Genomic DNA, 23,633 nt, shown 5'->3' with positions numbered 1-23,633 from the left:
ATGGTCATCATCCTTTTCGGCCCCAGGTCAGCTTTCATGCGCCCAAGAACGACATTGGATGCATTGGATCCATCCCTCCCTTACTTTGGAGTCCGAGTAAAGCTCATTGCAGTAAATGCAGGCAGTATTGTCATCCTCTTCACTGGAGTCATCCCACATTTGCTCTTTCGGTTTCTCTTGTTTTGGGCGCTTATCTTCTGTCTGTTGTTCTTTTTTCATCTTTAAGAAGTTTCATTTTCTTTGATTCGGTTATTTGTCTTCTGTCCATCTTTGTTCTTCTTTCCTTCATTTTTCATTTTATTTTCTTCTAATGCTGTCTGAAGTTGATGCTTGTTTGGGGACCCCGTCAAAATGACTGTTTTTACTTTTTTCTTGTTCTCCTTTGGCTGCGTTTTTCTTTCAGTGTATGGAGGAGGTACCAATTCGGAGAGTGAAACACTGAATGATGCTTCGAAAACACATTAAGAGTTAGGTGTCAAGGACTTAGAACAGCAGGATAAATTGAGTGGTAAGAAATTCTAGAAACAAATATAGTTAGAGTAAAATTGACTGTTCCTGGGTAAAATTTACTATGCGTTTGGGTATAGCAAACGTTCTGCGCACTCGAAATATTTTAGCAACCTATTCTAGCGAACCGATTGGAACCAGTTGAATAGCACTATCGGGTATTTCTCATTATACAGTGTCACTTTCGTGTTCTCGGAACATAAAGAACATATATATATATATATATATATATATATATATATATATATATATATATATATTTGGCACTATTAATGAATGCTACTAACACAAAATTATAATAATCAGCTTCTCGATTACATAGTTTTAATACGATAGATTAAAATAAGGAAATTTAGTATTATTAGGATCACCCAGTGAAGCGTGTGAGATTGTGTAGTCAGTACTGTTGTTAATAAGATTGTATTGTTAGATTATGTTGTATATCCGTCCGTCAGTCCATTATTCCTTCTATGACTAAAATAATGGGCCTTATGCAGAGTCGTTTTGACGTATGATAAGCGTCTTACTAAAGGCTTGACTACTGCAGGAAACATATGTTAGTCGAATTCTTTAGTAATAACACTAACCACGCGTCAGAACGACTCTGCATAAGGCTATAACTCTTGAACGGATACGATTTTTTTTAATTATGATTTTTTCTTTGCAACAGAGAGCTAGAGTGAATATTTCGGTCGAGCTCATTAATGGAGTAACTCCGTTAATATATTAACCGGTAACTGCAACTTTAACTGTGCTTATCTATACCTATATCCCATACACCTAAGTGGACTTTTGAATTCAGGTAGCTGTGCGCAATTTCGCCATGTTAAGCTTTGAATGACTGTTGCGAATTCCTGATAGGTATGGCGAGTACGTCCGTACTGGAAATGAATAGTGCAAGGCTTAAGTTATCTGTTGGACAAAAATAACATCCTTACGCTAGTAGTATTTCCAAAATACAAAAAAAAAAAAAAAATAAATAAAGTGTGAAGCTGGGGAAATTGCATACACCCTGTCCACAATTTTGCCACCCCTACTGTAAACAAAGATGATCAGTCCAGCCGCTCAACAAAACAAATATTGGAATACATATTTTCACCCCATGAATATTATGATGAACATAATACATAATCATTAGTAAATATTTATTTATTTAACTTCTGGGTCCTGGCTTCACTTAAATACTGAGCTTTTCTTATCGCTACTTCAGGACACAGTTACAAAAGTCCACGAAGTCATGTTCGACTTGCTGCACCTTGTATATTGTTGAAAGGATGTGGCACTTTGGTTTGTGTACAAAACTTGAAGACACATTTTTTCAACAGTAGAGGTATAAGAGGAAATTCTGCGACCGCTATGCGCACAATCCTCTGGACTAAGACCTCTGTACATAGGCACCTGATTTTCAATGTAGTATGTCGAATTGTTTATTTGCAGCGTTAACAGATAGCTGATGCTGGACAACTCTGATCACAGCGTTCTTTAAATCCATGGATGACCACTTGCAATACTTTCCTTTATTCCGTCTGTCTGCCATTATTGCAACTAAATCGAAGGAAAGGAGATATCAAAATCTAAAGAAAGGGGATATCACTGCCGTTGCTCCCATTAGTCATGCACATTAGCATAGGTTCCAATTTCACCACCCTTTGTTCTGCATGGCGAAATTGCAAGCACTTTCAAAGACTACACAAATAGGGTGACAATATGACTCCCAATGTACAACACACAGCGTTACACATATCATTGTAAACTTAAAGTATTCGTCTTCACAATGCAATACTTACCACAAAGCTTCGAACCTTCCTTCTGGAACAATGGACCGCACTTCTTTGGTCTCGATCTTATAACAGCACTACTTCTATTACATACTCTAACTGCTTGTCTTTCGCGCCTAGCTCCTAACCATCGAAATGGGACAAAACATGTTCACAATAGGCTATCTACCTACACACTAACCCCATCTACCGACGTATGCCAACATGTTGGGAAATACAGGTACCTGGCAGAATTGCAAACATGTCGAAATTGTGCACACCTACCTTATGTTGTCTTCCATATATAGCTAGAGCAATCATCTCGGCCAAGTTCGATATGAGTTGATCCATAAACACACTAACGGGTAATTGCGATTTTAACGGTCGATATCTATAGCCCGTACCCCATGCATAAACCGAATTTCGTAATTATGGCTCTTGCACTTGATTGTTAGAGCTTTGTCTCGACCGAGCTCATTAATGGAGTTAATTTGTTAACATGTTAACGGAGAATAGAATTTTAACTCTGACTATCTATAGCCCATAAATCATACAGGGGAAAAACGACAGTTGGGGAATACCGACATTTCTAACAAGGAACGGACATGAACGTATCATCCGGACATCCGAATAAAACCTAATCCATTCGATAGATATAACAAAGATATGCTCATGTACAAAAAAAATAGGTGCCATGGACAACAGAGTAAGTCCTTGGGGCCCATTAGCCCTGTTAGTATAAAAAATCATAGACTCGTAGTAAAATAACTATTGCATCAACACTTTTCATTGGAAAGTAATGGTTTATAGTACATTCTCTTCAGCATGAAATGAACTTTCCAGAGGTGCTGTGTGTTAGGGCCTATAACGTACTTGAACAGGGAAAATTGGGAGAATATCGGGAAAATTCCCTCCAGAAATCCACCCCATCAACTTTGACCCCCTCTGGAGTGTAAAAGCAATATTTCTCTAAAAACACTATAGTGAATAAGAAATATGTGTACCATGTTGTATCGAAAGATGGAATAGATATGAGGGAAAAGCTTGTATACCAACATACACTTTGGTACACATATTTCTTATTCACTATAGTATTTTTCGAGATATATTTGGATTGTGTGCTTTTACCCAGGGCCACTCCAGAGAGGTCCAAACTTAGGGGGAAGGATTTCTGGAGGGAAATTTCCCGATATTCTCCCAATTTTCCCTGTTCAAGTACGTTATAGGCCCTAACACACAGCACCTCTGGAAGGCTTATTTCATGCTGAAAAGAATGAACTACAAACCATGATCTTCCAATGAACAGTGTTGATGCAATAGTTATTTCACTGTGGGTCTACGATTTTCTTTATACTAACAGGGATAATGGGTCCCAAGGACTTACTCCGTTGCCCATGGCGCCTATTTTTTTGTAAATGAACATATCTTTGTTACGTTTATCGAATGAACTAGGTTTGATTTGGATGTCTGGATGACACATTCCTGTCCGTTCCTTGTAAGATTAAAACACTGTCAATTTTACTTGGAAGTGAAGATGGAAGCGTAATCAGTATTAAGTGAAATTGTGGGATGTATGAAATGTATATCTGTAAAAGTTTAAAAATAAGTAAAATGATTTGACGAGAAAGGTCTAAGCTTATGAAGTAAGGTGTGAGAGATATGTGAGAAATGAAGGGTCACTGTAAAATTTGAGTATGCTTTGTTAAGTTCTAGTTTGGAAATAAAAGTTGTATTGTTCAGCACTCATGGTGGACAGCATACAATTGAAAGTTGTGCAATCACAAGTAGTTGGTTCATTAGTGTGCTGTGTTTCTAACTTGCATAAAGTATAGTTAAGTGCAACGTATAAATTTGGGGTACTTCCGACAGTCACATTTGTGACACGTTCGACAGATGTTTTTTCTCCCTTTAGTTGTTATTTTTAATAACTATATATAAAAAATACTACATTAGTGCCAATATATAGATAATAGAATGTCTTCATACTTTTTCAATTGCATGAGATGCTCCTGAAATTTGAACAAAGCGTTAGTAGCCATAGAGGCCGTAAGAAATGCAATGCTACTTGCTACTGCTTCAAGAGCTTTTCAAGTCCCTTGGATACATTACGTGACAGGTTATTCAAAGTTAACTGCAGGAAACATTTTGTATAATAGTAATAATAGAAATAGATAAAAATAGAAAGGTAGTAACACATAAAAGCATGCACAGATACATAAAAGTATTGCAAAACACAGTAACACAAATGAAGAAAATCTCAAAAAAGAAAATTATTATGCTATCTGCCGAGGTTGGTTTTGCGAAAAAAAAAACAATTCCGCAGATTTGGTTCAATGTAAAAATATTTTCAGCGGTTTAACGAGGACTGTGCTCTTCATCCAGACGATCCCTTCTTTGTATGTCAACAATGTGAAATCTCAGACAAATATGATAATAATGTTTACTCTTTCCTGTATATGAAGTTAATACTAATATTCAAATCTGTAACTATACTTTAGACAACGTATGATTAATCATAAATTAACCATTTTTTTTTCTTGAAGTACATAATTTTTGTGTTCTCTGCACTAGCTCACATTTAGCATATCGTTTTAAAAATAATATCTTGTTTCATATATTTCTTGTAACTGATCAAATCTTGTGATTATTATTTCCCTCATTTGTAACTTAGTGGCATTTTTTAAAAATATTTTCTGTAGCTGTAAATAAAGGTATTCTACATTCCTAAGCTTAAAGATTCCCGTGTTTGTATATAGCGCATGAACTACTTTACGAACAATAGTATGCGTTGTAAAATTATTAGTGACACTATCATAGTATGGAAGGTTTTAATGTTGATGTCTGTATTATCCTAACAATCTGTCGTATTTTCCCACAGAGTTGGGAAAGTCCGACACTTCTTCATCGTTCATTTCAATTGTGCCTCCATAGCCACACATTGCTTTTGTATAACATGTATTGTATCTGTCAGCTAGTTGAAATAGTATACTTAACCATAGCCTTTAATTTGTTTCCTTAATAATTTATAACAATCTTGTAGTAGTATTAATGTCATTAGAGTATCGGTATTGCCCAAAATGACCATATCCCGTAGATGGAAGCAAATCTTTTAATTCTGCTTTTTTGTAATGTATAACTAGAACAATTGTCTCGTCCGAGTTTGTTTTCATAATCAATCCGTTAAAAATATAACGGTGAACAATGACTTTCATGGTTGTTATCTATAGCCGATATCCCTCCGATACTTGAAAGTAAATTATTGAATACTGTTTACTGTAGCACATAACTAAAACTATTATGAAGGCCGAGTTCGTTAATGGAGTCAGTCTGTTAACATATTGACAGATAACGGTGACATTAGCGGCAGGTATTCATGCCCCATACCTGAAAATGTTTCGCGTAATCCTCTCTACTGTCGTTATAAGAGTTAATTTTATTTGAAGTTTTCCACTTATTTAATCGCCTATTCTGAACATATATATATATATATATATAGATCACGACACATTTGATTTCATTACACAACATCCCGAGGTGTCGCGACAGAAAAGTTATGAAATCTGGCCTGGAGAAACTCCTGATTTTACCCTCAATAATCATGGGTTTTTATCTTAGGTTTCTCTGTTTTCTCACTCCACTTATAGCATTAATTTTTATATAATTATATTACTTTTAGGGAGATTACCAGCTACACCTCTTTCCGGGAGAAAGTGGGAACGTCTATGGTGGCTAACGTAGCTGGGGACCGACCGACTCCTGGAATAAGGCGTCAACCTCTATCAAGTGCTGACGGCTTTTTCAAGGGCGGACGAGCGAGTAGAAGTTAGGGCACCTTCTTGTCTTTAGGAGGGGGAACTGTCCAAAAGGAAATGTGATGAACCACAAAGTGGTCAACGGCATAGAGATGTGGAAAGGAAATAGGAACACTACCACATTATCTTTTTTCCCAGGAGGGATGAAGGAGCAGATTAAAATAAATATGATGGTTCTTCCTGAGACAAAACATTCCGGAGCTAAAGTAGTCCCCCGTTCAGATCTCCGGGTGGGGACTACTCCGAAAAGAATCATCAAAGGAGATAATAATAACTTCTATTTCAGCATGGGTACCTGGAAAGTACGAACTCTACGACTTGCGAGTAAACTTGAAAATTTAAAAATGGAAATGGGCAAATGTAAAATGGTCATAGTGGGATTGAGTTAAGTGAAATTGCCAGGAAAAAGTAAGGCAGTATCGGGAAGTTACAGGATATTCTATTCGGCTGGCTTTAACGCTGAGAATGGTGTCGCGATAGCAATGAAGAAGAAGAAAGTAGGAAAAAGTGTAACCAAAGTGGAATGCTGCAGTGAACGATTGATGTTTGTGAAAATAACTAGGAATGATTCCATACCGGGACCAAGTACCTGGGGAAAACCTATATATTGTCTGAAAGCTCTTGCCTGAGAAGTACGAAACCATTTTCAAATCACGGACAAACCCGCAACCTGACCCTATAAGGGTCCAGTTTGTTGGTATTTGTGACCCTATGTATCGCATATTCGACAGAAGTAAAAATAAATTTACGATGCATCACACGTACGTACCTGGACCCATCATGTTCCTCTCTGGCTCATTGCTAGAACGTGATTCGGGCAATGATTTGATAATATCACTTTGCACCCCGACGTACCCATTTGGTCAGTGTTGTAAACGAATTGCAAATACAATGTGGCAGATGGTTTATGTACCAATAGATGTATATCAATGAAACGTAGCATAAACATCATTCGTCACTAGATAAAGTATACTTTGGACGTATTCCTTGTATATCTTGTGAAGAAATTGTCTTCTTCATACCGCCATAGAAGGAAAGATGGAAGAAAAGCGAGGAATAGGAAGAAGAAGAACACAACTGATCTGCGATTTGAGAAACATAAGAATATTGGGAGTTAAAAGAGGAAGCTGAAAATCGAAGAAAGTGGGAGAAAATTTACAGGTCAAATAAAATAAAACAAACACTTCTGTGCCAGGACCTGCCGAAAGGCAGAATACTTAATAATAATAATAATAATAATAATAATAATAATAATAATAATAATAATAATAATAATAATAATAATAATAATAACATATCACTTTTACTTACCATACGCTTATTTAGCCTATAGATCATTGGAAAATTAAATGAAATATTTACTTTCATTTATATAAAATATGAAGGTTTGCGGGAATTTGACTATAACAGTTTTTACACCATGATGAATAGATCATGTATTTTCTATTCAACAAAGGTGTATATATATCTGTATTTTCTGTAATCAACTATTGGATGACTTGATTTAATGGAAATAGGTCGACGTTTAATAGGATTTGTTTCGGTTTTGTAACAAATACACCTTCATTGGAATTTTGATGCGTACTTTTAAATCTAGATAATTGAATAGATGGAAATTTGTGTCATCTAACAACAAAAGCAAAATAGGACAATAATTGCTTTTATCTCTATTTCATTTCATTACCACAATATAAATGCATGGAATTTACTAAATTGCAATTTTCATGGTCTTCTACATTCGGATAGAAGTCCCATGTTTGTTTTATTAGTCCGATATACACTGCTAGATGTTGGAATTGCAGCACCAAAAAGGAGAACAAGGTTGGTGGGCATTATGGATACTATTTAAAACTTTGTACCGTTATTGCCAGAGAAGTTTGGGGGATTGATATGTCTTCTTCTTTCTAATCGCACCAAAGTACTTATTTCTTGTTTTTTTTTTCTTCTCTCTCATATTTCGGTGTCCCTTCTGATATTTTCCTTACAATAACACGTTCATCCAATCTGATTGTCGTATATTGTGACCAACCATGTTGTTTCTTATTTTCTCTATTACTTGCGTGATTTGCCTTTCTTCGTTAGCTTCTTTCAGCACATCTTTGATTTTATTATTCGCCGTCCACGGGTTAACCGGCATTCTGAGCTACCACCACATTTCGAACGTTCCGATTCCCGCACTTTTGATTTTCTCATTGTTCTCGTTTCTGAGCCATATAACGGGATGCTCTATATCAAGGTATTGATGAATCTCCTCCTAACTTACAACGATACATTTCTTTCTTGTAAAAATCCTCTCTTTCTAATGAATACCTGTCCTGCTTCTTGCTCTTCTCGAAGTCACGCCTTTTCTTGTCTTTCCAAGTATTTGAATGTTTTTGGTTTCTTCAATTATTAATTCTCCTAAACAGGAGCATGCTCCTTGCTGTAAGTTCCTTCCATACTTGAGTATTTTTTTTATTTTCATTTTGTATTTTTCTTTCAGACATTCGTACAAATTACAGAGTGCTTACTTTTTACCCTCTTCGTTCTCCGCTGCTAGTGATAAGGCATTTGGAAACCTAATTGTTCTAAAAATATTTGTTTTCATTTTTTTTTCATTTTTAGTTACTAGTCGAAAATAATTATTTCATAGTTTCTTCTACATACATGTTGAATAACAGTGAAGTCAGTCCAACCATTTTCTTACACTTTTCTTACTCTTTCTTCTTATTTCTGTTATTTTTCTATGAAGACTGATTCTTCTACAGTTCATACATTATTCTTCCTATAGTCCACCTTCAGATTCTTCAGTGGCCTGAACATGATACTTTAATCCAAATTACCGTATGTTTTCTCAGTAACTATGAAAGCAACAATCACCTGCTTACTTACCCTGAGGAGCTGCTCGACAATCAGACGTGTGGTCAGTATTGCTTATCTTGTTCCTCTTTTCCTTTTGAATTCAAACTGATCCTCTGATAGTTATTATTTTGCCTTCACCTCCAACCTTTGTGCGATTTTTTCACAATGTCTTTGAAACATGTTACAAAAATCTAAATGTTATATGCTCTTCACATATTATTGCTTCGTTCTTCTTTGGTATGTAGATTATGATGTGTTTTTCTTTGTTTTTTGAAGACTCTTGAATTTAATGAGATGAAATGGCCTCTTCCTTGTCTTTTTCCCTAGATTTTTGAATACTTCCAAGGACATTTTATCCACTCCTGGAGCGCTTTTATTTCCTTTATTTTCCAATGCTTTGTTGAACTCACATTTTAAAATCGGTGGACATAACTCATATTTGTCTACTTCCTCTTTTTTCCCTCTATCGCTATTTCGTTCAGCATGTCCTCTCTACATAGCTCTTCTATATACTCCTTCCATTTTCGTGTTATCTGATCTTCTTCTATCAGTGTTCTCTCCTTGTCCAACATATTGTCTGAACGTTTCCACTTCCCACCGAATTCAATCCTTATCTCTTTGTACGCCATTTATGTACTACTTTTAAGCATGTTTTCTCCAACATCTTTGTTTCTCAAATCGTCTTTTCTTTCTTTTTTGCTTCTCTGTTAATAGCATTTCTGTACTTCTTACATTCCTATTCATTATTTATGATTTTATAGTGTCTTTCTTACGCATTAATTATAGTATTTTATTTGAAATGAAATGAAATAAAATCTTTGAGTTTTGCGTCCCACAAATATGCCGGCTAGACTAAAGAAGATGGTGATAATGAGAAATTAATGAAATGATGGAATGAAGAAAGTGGGAGGAAACTGGAGAACCCAGAGAAAACCCACGCACAAGGTATTTGTCCATCACAAAGTCTACTTGGCGCGAGCACGGATCGAACGAGGGACCCCATGCACTAGAGGTGAACGCTCTACCACTGAGCCACCGCGGCCCCAACATTTTATCGGTCATCCAATATTTATACAATAGTTATATACTGTATACTGTATTAATTATTGCGTATACTGTAGTAATTATTTCCATATACATTCGTGAGGTGCTTTGTTGATTCCTTTCTTCATTGTTTCCCATTCTAATTAAACGTCATGCATGAAGATATTGGTTGTTTCTTTGTTCGTTGCTTCGTGGATTCTTTTTTTAGGTTAATGCATCTTCTCAATTTGTATATGTTGCGTCTTATATTTTGCCCTTGGTATTTTTTTTCTCCGTTAACCTCAACTCAAGTACCATATGGTCCGAATCCATATAGTATTTGAGCTCCTGGATAGCTCTTGTCATTCTTAACTTCATCTCCGTATGCTTGTTCGACCAATATATTCTATTTAAGTATTTCTCTGTATCTCCTAGTTTAATCCACGTAGAACTTCTTCGGTTAGGTTGTTTCAAGAGTGTGTTTATTATTGTAATGCTATGACTCTTAAAGAATTTTATTAGCCGCGTGCCCCTGCCATTGTTGTTTACCCTAGTCCAAAGTAATCAATTATATTTTCATTTCCGTCGCCGACTAACACCTTCCAGTCTCCTATGATGATTATATTCTCGTTGCCCGGCACGTTTTGTTTACTAAGAATTATAATTTAGCAATATAGTCAAAACTCATTAAAAGTAATTTGTATTAGACGGATGTATGGGGGCATGGTGGCTCAGTGGTAGAGCGCTTGCCTCTCGTGCATGCGGTCCCTGGTTAGATCCCCGGCCAAGTAAGTTTGTGGCAGCAACACCGTGCGCGTGGTTACCTCCCACTTTCCCATTCCACCATTTTTTCATCAACTTGCTTAATGCATCGTCTCCCTGATGGTTAAGCCTGACCGCCATAATCACGTGACGTTAAACTAAAACATTGTATTTCATTTTATAATTTTAGCGTGCGTCACGTCTTGGATGCACAATAAATATCTAAGTAAATGGTATTGATAATTTGTATTAGTTCTTATTTGTAAGCAAACCTCTACCCAGTGTGATTGGCACTTAAATCAAGTTACAAAGAACGTACTACATTTGTCTGTAACATCTCATGAAAGTGTGTTGTGAGCGTATGAATTTCTACCAACATTTGCATCAGTAGAAGTGGTGCTATCTAATTTGAGTACTTGTTACTCTCCTTTGCTTTGCTATACATCAAATAAGGGCAATGGCACATGACAAACAAAGTGTTTTTGATTATACTTTAGACAAGATAAAACCGTATTTAATATTCTTGTTCTCAAACGTATACACTGTAAAATAATAATAATAATAAAACAGCCTTTAAGCAGTATTAGTACAGATGTTAAGGGGGAAATATATCAAGCGTGTGTTTATAAAGCGTCCTTCGCGTGCCCAAAAGCTTTCAGTCTCCGAAAACAGCATCTAGTATTACATATTTAAAACTCTTCTCGGAAAACAGTTCGAAAACAAAGTGATGACATGCATTTTGTACATATATCTGGGACATACTTCTACAATGCAGTATCAACAAGTGGTGAAAATGTGACATCTAGAGGTGTTCAAAGAGTGTCGGTAACGCGTACGCTGTCCTTCTGTGTCTAAAAGTAGTTTCTGTACTTGTTCTGTAGTATAGAAAGCGCGGATTTACGTTATTATTCTTACGTTGAATTTTCGTATATTGCAGCTATAGAGACTTTTTGAAATTACACCAAATGGAGAGCATTTGACACCGTGTTTAGTTACTTTGTTGTTCCTTCCCCGATACTCTTTTTTTATTGTTAAAACGTCAAAAAATCGAAACATTAAAGTGTTCAACGTTTTTCTTCCTCGCCGACTAGATTCCGTTTCTCCTAACCGCGTATATATAATTTATGTCATATGATTTCTCTCAAAATATTTATTTTCATTTAATTAGAAATAATATATTTTGTTTATATATAAAATCAGTTGTTTGGTAACTGCACGAGAAATAACACAATGAAGTACTAATAAAATTACTCAATACTCCTAGCAACCATGGAAGGTAATTTAACCACTACCACGTTATCAATTTACTCCAAACTGCAATGGAGGCTTGGGTAAACACTTAACATATCTCAGGTAACGCAGAACAATTGTGCTGAATTAACAGCGTCATTTTATATTATGTATGGTAAGGTGAATGTATTCTTTCAGCGTACGATTTAAGGAGCACTTGGGTTTGGTAAAATTTATTTGATGTCAGCCTTCGTAAATTACTTTTTTTACGGGACAGTAATGTCTTGCACGAAAACGGTTTAAGGGACACTTGGATTTGGTGAAAGTTATTTGATGTCAACTTTTGTAAATAACATTTTGGGGGGACAGTAACGCCTTGCGCGAAAACAATTTCAGGGACACATGGGTCTGGCAAAAGTTATTTGATGTCAGCCTTTGTAAATTACGTTTCTTGGGGGGCAGTAGCTCCTTGCTCGAAAAGAACCAATTTTAATATACTAGCGATTCTGTTTTTTTTTTTTTTTTTTTTTTTGGTTTATTTAATGTCTATCTTCAGTGTCGGAGAAATTATGCCTACTATTTAAAGCGGAATCCGAATTATTAGTAGTTTTTGTGACAGACTCACATATTCGACTTTCATCGATATTCGATCATGCGACCATGGGCTCAGAAAGCACGCACAATAACCACCAGGCCACGGGGAGACAATCATAGAACCGTGATGTTAGTGTTATACTATTGTAGAATTAATTAAAGAAAAATAGTTAATCAAAATGCATTATTCTAATTTTATTTTACTGTTTCACTGAATCGTTTCACTATCAAGGGTAACCCTAAAAACACCAAGATGAGGGTTTCTGACGCCCACACCCACTGCTTTTTAATGTATCCCAAAATACCTTGGTATTCCTAGAGTTAATACTTTTAATTTTTGAAGAGAACAATTTGTTAGTGTTTAATCTTGAGGAAAATCACTTAGGGACAACTTTGTGAGCATTTTACCGAACGATTCATTCCTGTTTTGCCTATTCATGTTTCGCCTACTAGCCTCCCAGCAATATTTATCAATATCTTTAAGTTATAAAGATTTAGGAGAAACAAGAAATCATGTTTTACCTATTCCTGTTTCGCCTACTATTAGGACAAATTGATTTTTTGAGTTCGGGATTTTTTTCTTGGGGAGTTTAGCTTTATATGAATTCAGAATATTGATTTAATGCAAATCACCAAAAGAAGTAAAAAACTTTTTAGCATGAGGTAAAACTAAGTGATCAGGATTAAAATAAATGAAAATTAAAGAAGATATATGTTATAGTACATATTCACTTATTTGTACTTTTTCTTTCTGTCGTACACTCATATCCAGTTTTCCAAACGTGTGCAATAGGATACAGTATCAATGTAATCCATTAAACCTATAGCTCTAGATTTTAATCTCTCCTTCAAGGTACAGTATTATTTCGCTGATCTAAGCTTCTGTCTTCAATTTATGCACTTTTAGCCGCTTCCTTACTTCCAGCAACAACATTAGATTTTCACTCTCCTGCTGTCCTTGCTTCAATAACTCCAACAATGTAAATATATTGGTATGATCATGATACAATTCTCTATTCAGTTTTGAATGTCATCCTTCAAAACCATTAGTCGTTCTTGCTCATTTATCACATTTATTAATATTTCATACAATGCAATAAAAAATAAATGGGTGTGTAGGTTGGCTATGAAATTTTCTAACCAAATTTGTGCTTACTATACTGCGAAAGTTTATGGCTTGCACTACGATAGCAATATCCCCCTCTCTTTTCCCCAGAAATAAAAAAAATGCCACTGTGCTGTGCCTTACAACAAAGAAATGGACGTGTCTGCAAATCTTTGGAAGTAGTTGAACTGAATCATCGATTACCCTGTTCGTCATTTTATCCACTAAGCGTCTGTTTCAACTGACGTTCTTTGTGGCTCGTACAAATGTATACCTGATAATTTTGTGGGCTCATCTCCAAGAAGAACAACAATGGCTTTGTATCCTAGTGCAAGGGTGCCAATCACCCAAAGGCTGTGACGCCAGCCCCCAAATTAACACAGTATCCCCTTCACATTTAATTTTACACCTCTTCCTATAACGATACGTGAGATCATTGGTAAAAGAAAAAAAGATTCAAGGCTCACATTGCAATCACTCAAACTTTAAATTTAAATGTAGTTTATTTCAACAGAAAATTAATAATTAATATTTGTACACTTTAGGATGTTCCATTTTGTAGTCAATATATATATATATATATATATATATATATATATATATATATATATATATATATATATATATATATATATATATATATAGTTTTTTGCAGACTTTGCTTATGCGCCGAGACTCAGTGATGTAAAAGATATATAACACATTTCAAGAAGGTTGGATAGTATTTAGAGGTTGCACACTTTGATCAGTTTTCTAATAAAAGTACGCAAAATTACCATTTTTTAATGCTAATTACTTTTATTTTTAAAAGCAGACATCACAAATTTAAATAAAAGCTAAAACTAGACACTAATATTAATATTAATCGCGACTATTGAAGCATTTTCGTTAATATTAAATTATTTTACGAAGTAACTGAGTTCATACTAAATTCCCAAAATAAATCCCAAACTCAAAAATATCCCGTAGCGAAACAGGTAAAGCGCAACACTTGCAGTATCGACATTTGCGGTAGTGCGACATTTGTGGTACTTCGAGTGTCGACATGTGTGGTATTGGGACATTTGCGGTACGTACTATTCGAAATAACTTCTTATTCTCCAAGCTAAGAGATGATATTTTCGGGTGTTCCGTTAGAAGATAAGCACACAGGATCAACTGGCACACGAAGGCCAAATTTTATAACATTCTTATAGCAAGCAAGTTGTTGTAAGAGAGAATGATATGACTTTTTCAGGGAACTCGGGTTTTTTTGTATATTAAAAGCAAGTTATTTTTTTCTCAGAATATGAAACCATTATTAACTCACCATATATACATAGAAACCTTTGCAGAACACTAAACGGCGTGACAAACATCTTGGCATTTGAAGGCGGCGCTCCAAGTTCCCTTTAAATGCTGCTGGCAAATGAGAGGCCAGTGGTATTGTCACGTTTATTTTATACACATCCACGTCTATCCTTTGCCACCTGATCGCTCAGTAGTTCGTCTGCCTAGTCATAACTATACCCCTTAGCATTCGGCAACATCGCTTCAGAGCTTGCGTTTTATTCGTTTAGCTGAAATGACAAGATGTTTGTCACAGGCTTTAATAACATGTAAACATAAGGATCACTTATACAGAAAAGTGAAAAAAAAATCATTTACTAGAATGCATGGTAGACACATCCGAAAGATGTAAACAAATGATTGTTTGTGATTGGCCAAAATTGAAAAATGTAAACAAATCCTTATCTTTGATTGGTAAAACGTCTGTCCATATTTAAAGGGAACTTCTAGAAGTATTTATATATATTGTTTTCTTTTAGAGCTTTCATTAACAGTTTTCCAATAACTATTTACCAGATTTACTCAAAGTTGAAATATAACATTCTTCTTTCTTCATTTTTAACATATTGAGATAGGCCCTATTTGTAATTGCGCATAAATATTATTGTGTATCACAATGTAATGAAACAAAATATTTAATTGAAATGGGAAAATGTATATAAAATAGGGATTGCAATTTGGACCTCCGAAGCGCTTTAGACCCCTCCCGAAATAAATTCCTGCGCACGTCCCTGTGAATATTCTTTAGGATTCATAATCCAACGGAAAATTTAGTGTCTTGACTTCTTCAATGCAAATGACCGGCTATGACTTTTAAAACTAGGAAGATTCACAAAGAATGTGCAAGAATATTGACGTGACGGGAAAATCATACAAATACTGCCGGATTCTCTTCCGCGTAGAGAAGTACTGTTTTTAAGCCGAGACTCTGTGAGTCAGATTATTTATCGTTAGTAATTTCCTAGCCGTCATTCTGTCAGTCAGAGGTTCTGCTCGTCACCATTGCCAGAAAGTAAGTGATCATGTATTGCTTAGCCTACTCTTAAAAGTCATACCAGTCCTTGAACTGCTCTGTAATTATTTAATTATGTTTCTTATTTTCTGAACGACGTACTATTAAATTCCTGTTCTCAATTATTTATGTGTTGTTGCACTTTATCTCTGAACTTTACATCCCATGCTTATAGTCGATTCTGAGCTACGTTTTCTACGCCCCCAGACGTGCTTTAATTTACACCACTTCTTGGAGGGACTGGGTGGATGTCCAGGCCATTCAGTAATTTCATATGAGAGAATGGTTTGGGGTTCGCATTCCAGACAAAGGTCTTCGTTTGAAATGCTTCTGAGAGGTTTTTAACTGCCTTTTGCGTCCCAAAAACGGTCACATTTAAAGTACATTGCAAGCCTATTTTAGGTTCTAGCAATATTACGGAATTATCCAAAATGTAACTTGTCAGAGAAGTATCACAAGTCAATCATATTTATTTATTATTATTATTATTATTATTATTATCAGATCTAGATCTGAATATACATGAGACAAAATTCGAATTAACGTTAAATGAATCAGTAATTGAGGCGTTCCATGTAATAGATGCTCATACCGGTATAGGCTTTTTGTTTAGGGAGATTGCATTTTTATGTTTTATTTTTATTTTTAATTTGTAATTCTTTGTTTTAGTATTAATTCTATAAACCTGCAAAATTTCATGCCAATATCGTAAATCTCACTGTTGCTACAGTGAAGGAGTAGAGCTCGTTGAGAGGCGAAAGGAGTATCTGTTGCAGTTATGTTGGTGAGGTGGTGTTTGAATAGCGTTGAATACGTCGCAGTGTGCTAGAACGAGTTCGCACGATTTCGAATATAGTCCGAAAAAAAAGAAAGCGGTAATGCAGACGATCTACATGAGTACGTCTTACCAGCCCTATATAAGGCATAGACTGTTTCCAGTGCTCACGATTGTTACATGTCCATTTTTCTACATAATGCATGGACTACTTTAATATATTAGGGGCCTTGCGACAGTTGCAAGCCCAACCCAAGCTAACTAACAGTCCCACAACCCGAGAATTTCACAACACTGAATGAAGGCAAGGGCTTCGGCCCGAAACTTCCCCCAGAGGCCAAAAGGCCTGCCAAGAAAGAATGAATGAATGAATGAATATATTATTGTTACACATACATTGTTCTGTTTACTTTGTACTGTGTTCCTTACTTTGCAATTACATTTCTTAATTCATTTTCACAAAGTGTATCAGCCAACTGCATATACGCGAGAATCCTGCGAAGTCGTTCTCTCTAAAAAGGTCCTAGGTAAGCCTTTAAAAAAACATTCATATGTATGTTATAGTGGAAAAAAAATTGTTAGTTTCTTTGTATTTTGTAGAAGAAAAATAATACATCTATATTTCTCTCGTAGGATGGACACGGCATGGCGCGTCCTCAGGTTGCGGATCGAGGAGAAGGCCTCTAGATATAGAGTTTAGCTGCGAATATACTGAATAAGCAGTCGCGGACAGCCGACTAGGAGCGGTCCTCCAGCTTGAGGGTTTGGGTAGGGCTGACAACCTCATCCTGTAAAAAAAAAGCACTTGTTCAGAAATATTCACAAAAGCCTCGGACAAGGACTGATAACTTGGCACGACCTCAGCAAAAGAAAATGGACATGAGATTTGGAACATGGAATATTAGGAGTCTTTATAGGGCAGGCGCGTTAAAATCCGTAACGAATGAGTTAGAGAAATACAGGATGGACGTAGTAGGAGTTCAGGAAGTTAGGTGGGAAGGAAATGGATCTGAGAATTCCGGAAATTTTACGTTCTTTTACGGGGAAGGAAACAAAAATCACCAGTTAGGGACAGGGTTTTTCGTTCATAAACGTATATTACCAGCAATTAAACGGGTTGAATTTGTTACTGACAGACTTTCTTTTATTACTCTTAAGGGACGGTGGTGTGATATTATTGTTCTAAATGTACATGCCCAAACTGAAGATAAGGATGGCGATATAAAAGGCAGTTTTTACGAAGAAGTGGAACGGATATTTGACCAACTCCCGCGATACCATATGAAAATTCTATTAGGGGATTTCAATGCGAAGGTAGAACGAGAGGATATTTTCAAACCGATTATAGGGAATGAAAGTCTGCATAGGGAAAGTAATGACAACGGTGTTAGACTCGTAAATTTTGCAACATCCAAAAACCTAATCGTGAAGAGTACAAAATTCCCACACCGCGACATTCATAAATACACTTGGACATCACCAGACGGGAAAACACATAATCAAATTGATCACGTTTTAGTAGATAGAAGAAGGCAATCTAGCATAATTGATGTCCGGTCGTTTAGAGGGGCTGATTGCGACACCGACCACTACCTGGTAGCAGCGATAATACGAGAGAGGTTATCGTTGAATAAAGGTAATATTCATTGTCCGAAAACGGAGAGATTCAATTTAAAGAAATTAGAAGAGAGCCAGGTAAGAGAGAAATACCAGATTGAAGTTTCGAATAGATTCTCGGCTTTAGAAAATTCGGAGTGCACTAGTGTTGAGATTACCTGGATTGAAATTAGAGATAGCATTAAAATTTCAGCAAAAGAAAAATGGGACACGCGGAAATACGTAGGAACAAACCATGGTTCGACCAGAAATGCACAAAACTAGCAGAGAAGAGAAAACAGGCAAAATTACGCTGGCTACAAAATTCGAATGAAATAACTACACAAAATTTCGCAGATATCAGGCGGGAAACTTCCAAAACTTTTAGAACAAAGAAACGCGATTTTCTGAAAACTAAAATTAAGGAACTTAAAGATAATAGTAAAAATAAAAACATCCGGGGCATGTATAAGGGAATCAACGAATTTAAGAAAGGCTATCAACCTCGTGCTTACACATTAAAGAAATCTGACGGTACAGTTCTCACTGACATGGATAGCATCTTAAATAGATGAAAAGATTTCTTTGACGATTTGCTTAACACGCAACCGAAAACTAGTGTGCGTGGAGAAAAGGAGATACACACCGCAGAACCGTATATTCCAGAACCCAACAGAATAGAAGTAGAAACTGCTATAAAGAAATTAAAGAAACAAATCTCCGGGTGTAGATGAAATTCCGGCTGAGTTAATTTTAGCTGGAGGCGAAAAATTGTGGAACATGATACACAAACTCATTCTCCTTATCTGGAACAAGGAAGAATTGCCACAAGAGTGGAATGAATCAATCATTGTTCCAATTCACAAGAAAGGCGACAAAACTGACTGTAACAATTATCGAGACATCTCTCTTCTGTCAACATCCTATAAAATTCTTTCAAATATTCTATTAGCAAGACTGACCCCATACGCAGATGAAATTATTGGAGATTATCAATGCGGATTTAGACGGAATCGATCAACTATCGACCAAATATTTACTATTCGCCAAATACTCGAAAAAAAGTGGGAATACAATACCCCGGTACATCAACTATTTATTGATTTTAGAAAGGCGTACGACTCGGTTAGAAGAGAAATATTATACAACGTCCTTACAGAACTTGGAATACCGAGAAATCTAATTAGATTAATTAAGATATGTTTAAATGAATCCCAAAGTAAAGTCCGGGTAGGAAAATTTTTGTCCACGAGCTTTCACGTCGAAAATGACCTGAAACAAGCAGATGCGTTCTCGCCATTATTATTTAACTTCGTCCTGGAATACGCTACAAGGAAAATCAAAGATAGCAACCAGGGCCTAGAATTGAACGGTATTCACCAGGTTATGGCATATGCTGATGACGTAAATTTAATAGGTGATGATAGGAGAACAATAGAAAGAAATGCAGAGATCTTATTAAACGCTTGCAGGGATATGGGTTTAGAAGTAAATGCAGATAAAACTAAATATATGGAAGTGCGTCGGGACCGGAATACAGCAAACTATGAATGCGTTAAAATATTACATAATACTTTTGAAAAAGTGGATAGTTTCAAATACCTAGGATCAATATTAACAGAGAAAAATCATAGTCACGGAGAAATTAAATGTCGACTAAAAGCAGGGAATTCGTGTTACTATTAGGTTCAAAATCTCTTGTCGTCGCGAATTCTGTCGAGAAATTTGAAGCTTAAAATATACAAAACGGTAATCATGCCTGTTGTTTTGTATGGCTGCGAAACATGGTCGCTTACTCTGAGGAAAGAACATAGACTCAAAGTATTTGAGAACAAGATCCTGAGACGAATATTCGGACCCAAGAGGAACGGGAAAGGGGAATGGCGGAAACTTCATAACGAGGAACTACATAATTTATATGGTTTACCCAACATTGTTAGGGTCGTGAAGTCTAGGAGACTTAGGTGGGCGGGTCATGTAGCTAGAATGGAAGAAAGTAGAAACGCTTTCAAAGTCTTGACAGGAAGACCAATCGGAAAACGACCATTAGGAAGACCTAGGCGCAGATGGGAGGACAATATTAAGATGGATCTCGCAGAGATTGGAATACAAAGTAGAAACTGGATGCAGTTAGCTAAGGATAGAACTCAGTGGAGAGCTTTTGTGAACGCGTCATTGGACCTCCTGGTTGCATAGGCCATAGAGTTAGTTATGTATATAATGATAAAATGTTTACACTCAATTTTCTCAAAACATGGTTTCCCGTTATGGGCCCTCAATTTATTTTCAAGATTTATAATAGAGTTCAATTAATACATTAGAGATAAACACATAACAGTGTAAGTTTTGAAACAAATACAATATATAAAATTTAGATACAGTACTACTTATAGTTAATAATGAATAGTGGGATTCGATTACTGTGATAGTTTCCATTAGATGACCAAGATGAACTCCTCTTGTATATACATAGCTTCTCAAAACCAGCCAATCAGGATGAATCACATGATATTAGGGTGTTCCATCTCCATACCTACCCCCTTTATTATTATATTCATCCTAATTTAGATTAACTATGGATGCTCTTGGTGCACGTTCCACGCTATGAACCGTAAATTTCCTACTGTCCAAGGGAAAGTTTTGAACAGTACGGCAAATGTCCTGTAAATAGTAGTGTTCTGATTGTACCGCAAATGTCCTGTTACACGAAACAGGAATAGGCAAAGCAGGATTTCCTGTTTTGCATACCATCTTGACAACAGAGAAATTTTGGTAAATATTGCTGAAAGACTAGTAGGCGGAACAGGAATAAGCGAAACAGTATCACACTTACAGAACTGCAAATTGTTTGAGTTTGCACTAGTACGTAGGTATCATGTTACAAGAAATTCGTGTATTTTTCGTATACAAGGTGTTTCAAAACAACACTAACAACGTTTGAGAGGTTACTGACACCAAGATAAGACAAAAAGTATAAACCAACCTGGCTGCAGAAATCCGTTATTTCGAAGTTATAGGCTGTCGAAAACATGAAAAAAAAATGAACTTTAAATCTCCATAGCTCCAATACTACGGGACCTATCGTAATCGGGTCAAAGCTTCACTTAGGAACAAGTAGGTCCTATATGTCCTATCCATATGTCTATGTTTCAGAATCCTGCCGTACTTCCGCAACAATTTTTATAGAGGTACTTGGTGGGTACTTCAAATCATATGTCCGTAGCCAAACTCCCTCTATAAAAATTGTTGCGTGAGTACCACATGATACTGAAACATGCATTTTTATATAACGCACATAGGCCTATTAGTTCCTAAGTGAGGTCTTGACCCGACTACGTAGGTTTCGTAGTATTGGAGCTATGAATCTTTAAAGTTCATTTGTTCATGTTTTGCCAGCCTATAACTCCAAAATTACGAATTTCTGCACCCATGTTGGTCTATACATTTAGTCTTATCTTAGTGTCAGGAATCATCTCTCAAACGTTGTCGGTGTTGTTTCAAAACACACTGTATATATGCCACTCTCCTATGGAAAATTAAATGCTTCCTCTATTGTAATTCGACTCGTTACTGCAGGGTTCTGAGTGAAATTATCTTGGAAATCAGAAACGCGATATGTATTTTTTTTTTCTAAATTTCTCAATGGTTTAACTGAGAATTAAGAATTTTCCGTACATTTTTCTTTTAACTGAATGCTAAAAAGAAATATATATTTTTTTAAAAAATATCATTATTAGGGAACGGAACTTTATGTGCTAAAAAAGGGCTCAGAAATATTTATTTGTTTATGTGCCACAAATTTTGAAAATACTTGATAAAAAGAAACAGAAAAAAATATGTGACAAAAATAAAACATTTCGTAACAGAAACTTAAATATCATGTATATTGTAAACTTCTTAAAAGTCAGGTTTAAAATGCTTACCTCTTAGCGAGCTATTCTTTGGAAGTGTTGCAAAGGACCACCATAAATTTCTCCAAGTTTTCCATTGTAAATTTGTGACCATTATCTAAATATATATATATATATATATATATATATATATATATATATATATATATATATATATATATATATATATATATATATTATATTGTGAAAAATATTGCTTCACGTCACAAGAAACAATTCTTGCATATTTGAAGCACGAAATTTCACTAACACTGAAGTTGACCACATCTTCCCCCACTTCTTCTTGCAAAACACGTGGAATCTTCTGTAAATTTAGACATTAACACTAGGGATGGCCAGACGGATCCGGATCTCGGATATCCGGATCCTATAAGATCCGGATCCGGATCCGGATCCGAAATTTCGGATCTTCGATCCGGATACGGATATCCGGATCTTGGATCCGGATCCGGAATTTCGGATCTTGGATCCGGATCCGGAATTTCGGATCTTGGATCCGGATCCGGAATTTCGGATCTTGGATCCGGATCCGGAATTTCGGATCTTGGATCCGGATCCGAAGTTTCGGATCTTGGATCCGGATCCGGAATTTCGGATCTTGGATCGGGATCCAAAGTTTCGGATCTTGGATCCGGATCCGAAGTTTTGGATCTTGGATCCGGAATTTCGAAGTTCAGATTCGGACTCCTGTTTTGAATATTTTAGGCCTTAGATTGAGACCCAGAACTAAAATATCCATATGTATAAAATTTACTAGGTGAATTTTATCTAACTCAGTGGGAAGACAATTCAATTCAAATGACAAAAGATTACATCAAAATCTCATTTTCACATTTTTCGGGGTTAGACCACTGTTGCGCACACCCCATCCATCATTTAGTCTTTAGTATATCTTTAAACGTACTACAAGTATGCCACTTTCATCTCAAGTCAGTAGTTGTATAGATCTGCCTTTTGTTATATTATATTAATCAAGTTAAGATTAAAGTTCGATTGTTTGTGAGACCTATGATAATATTTTCAGAATGAGTTAAAACGTTGAAAAACTGCATAGTAATGCTGCATATTTTCTTTGTGCCACATTGGAGATAAATGTAGTCTATCTGATACAGTCGGCTTTTATGATTAATCCAATGATCTGAACTCCTGCAGTATTACGCTAAAATCATGGATGTCTTTGAATTTTCATCATTTCTATTTTTTTTTTTTATTACGAGCAAAATAAATATCATAAACGGTATTTTACATAATACATATAGACGCAGATCAGTCAGTTGATTGCTTAATGTTTATAGCAAAGCTATTACATTTCTAAGACACTGGCGGCCTTAGAACAAAATCCATGACTTTCCTATAATATCTTAAATCTCTCTATATAA

Source organism: Thermobia domestica, chromosome 6, assembly GCF_964235325.1.
Source record: "Thermobia domestica chromosome 6, izTheDome1.hap1.1, whole genome shotgun sequence".
Lineage (NCBI taxonomy): Eukaryota > Metazoa > Arthropoda > Insecta > Zygentoma > Lepismatidae > Thermobia > Thermobia domestica.
The sequence above is the reverse complement of the archived record's forward strand: the minus strand, read 5'-3'. Positions refer to the sequence as shown.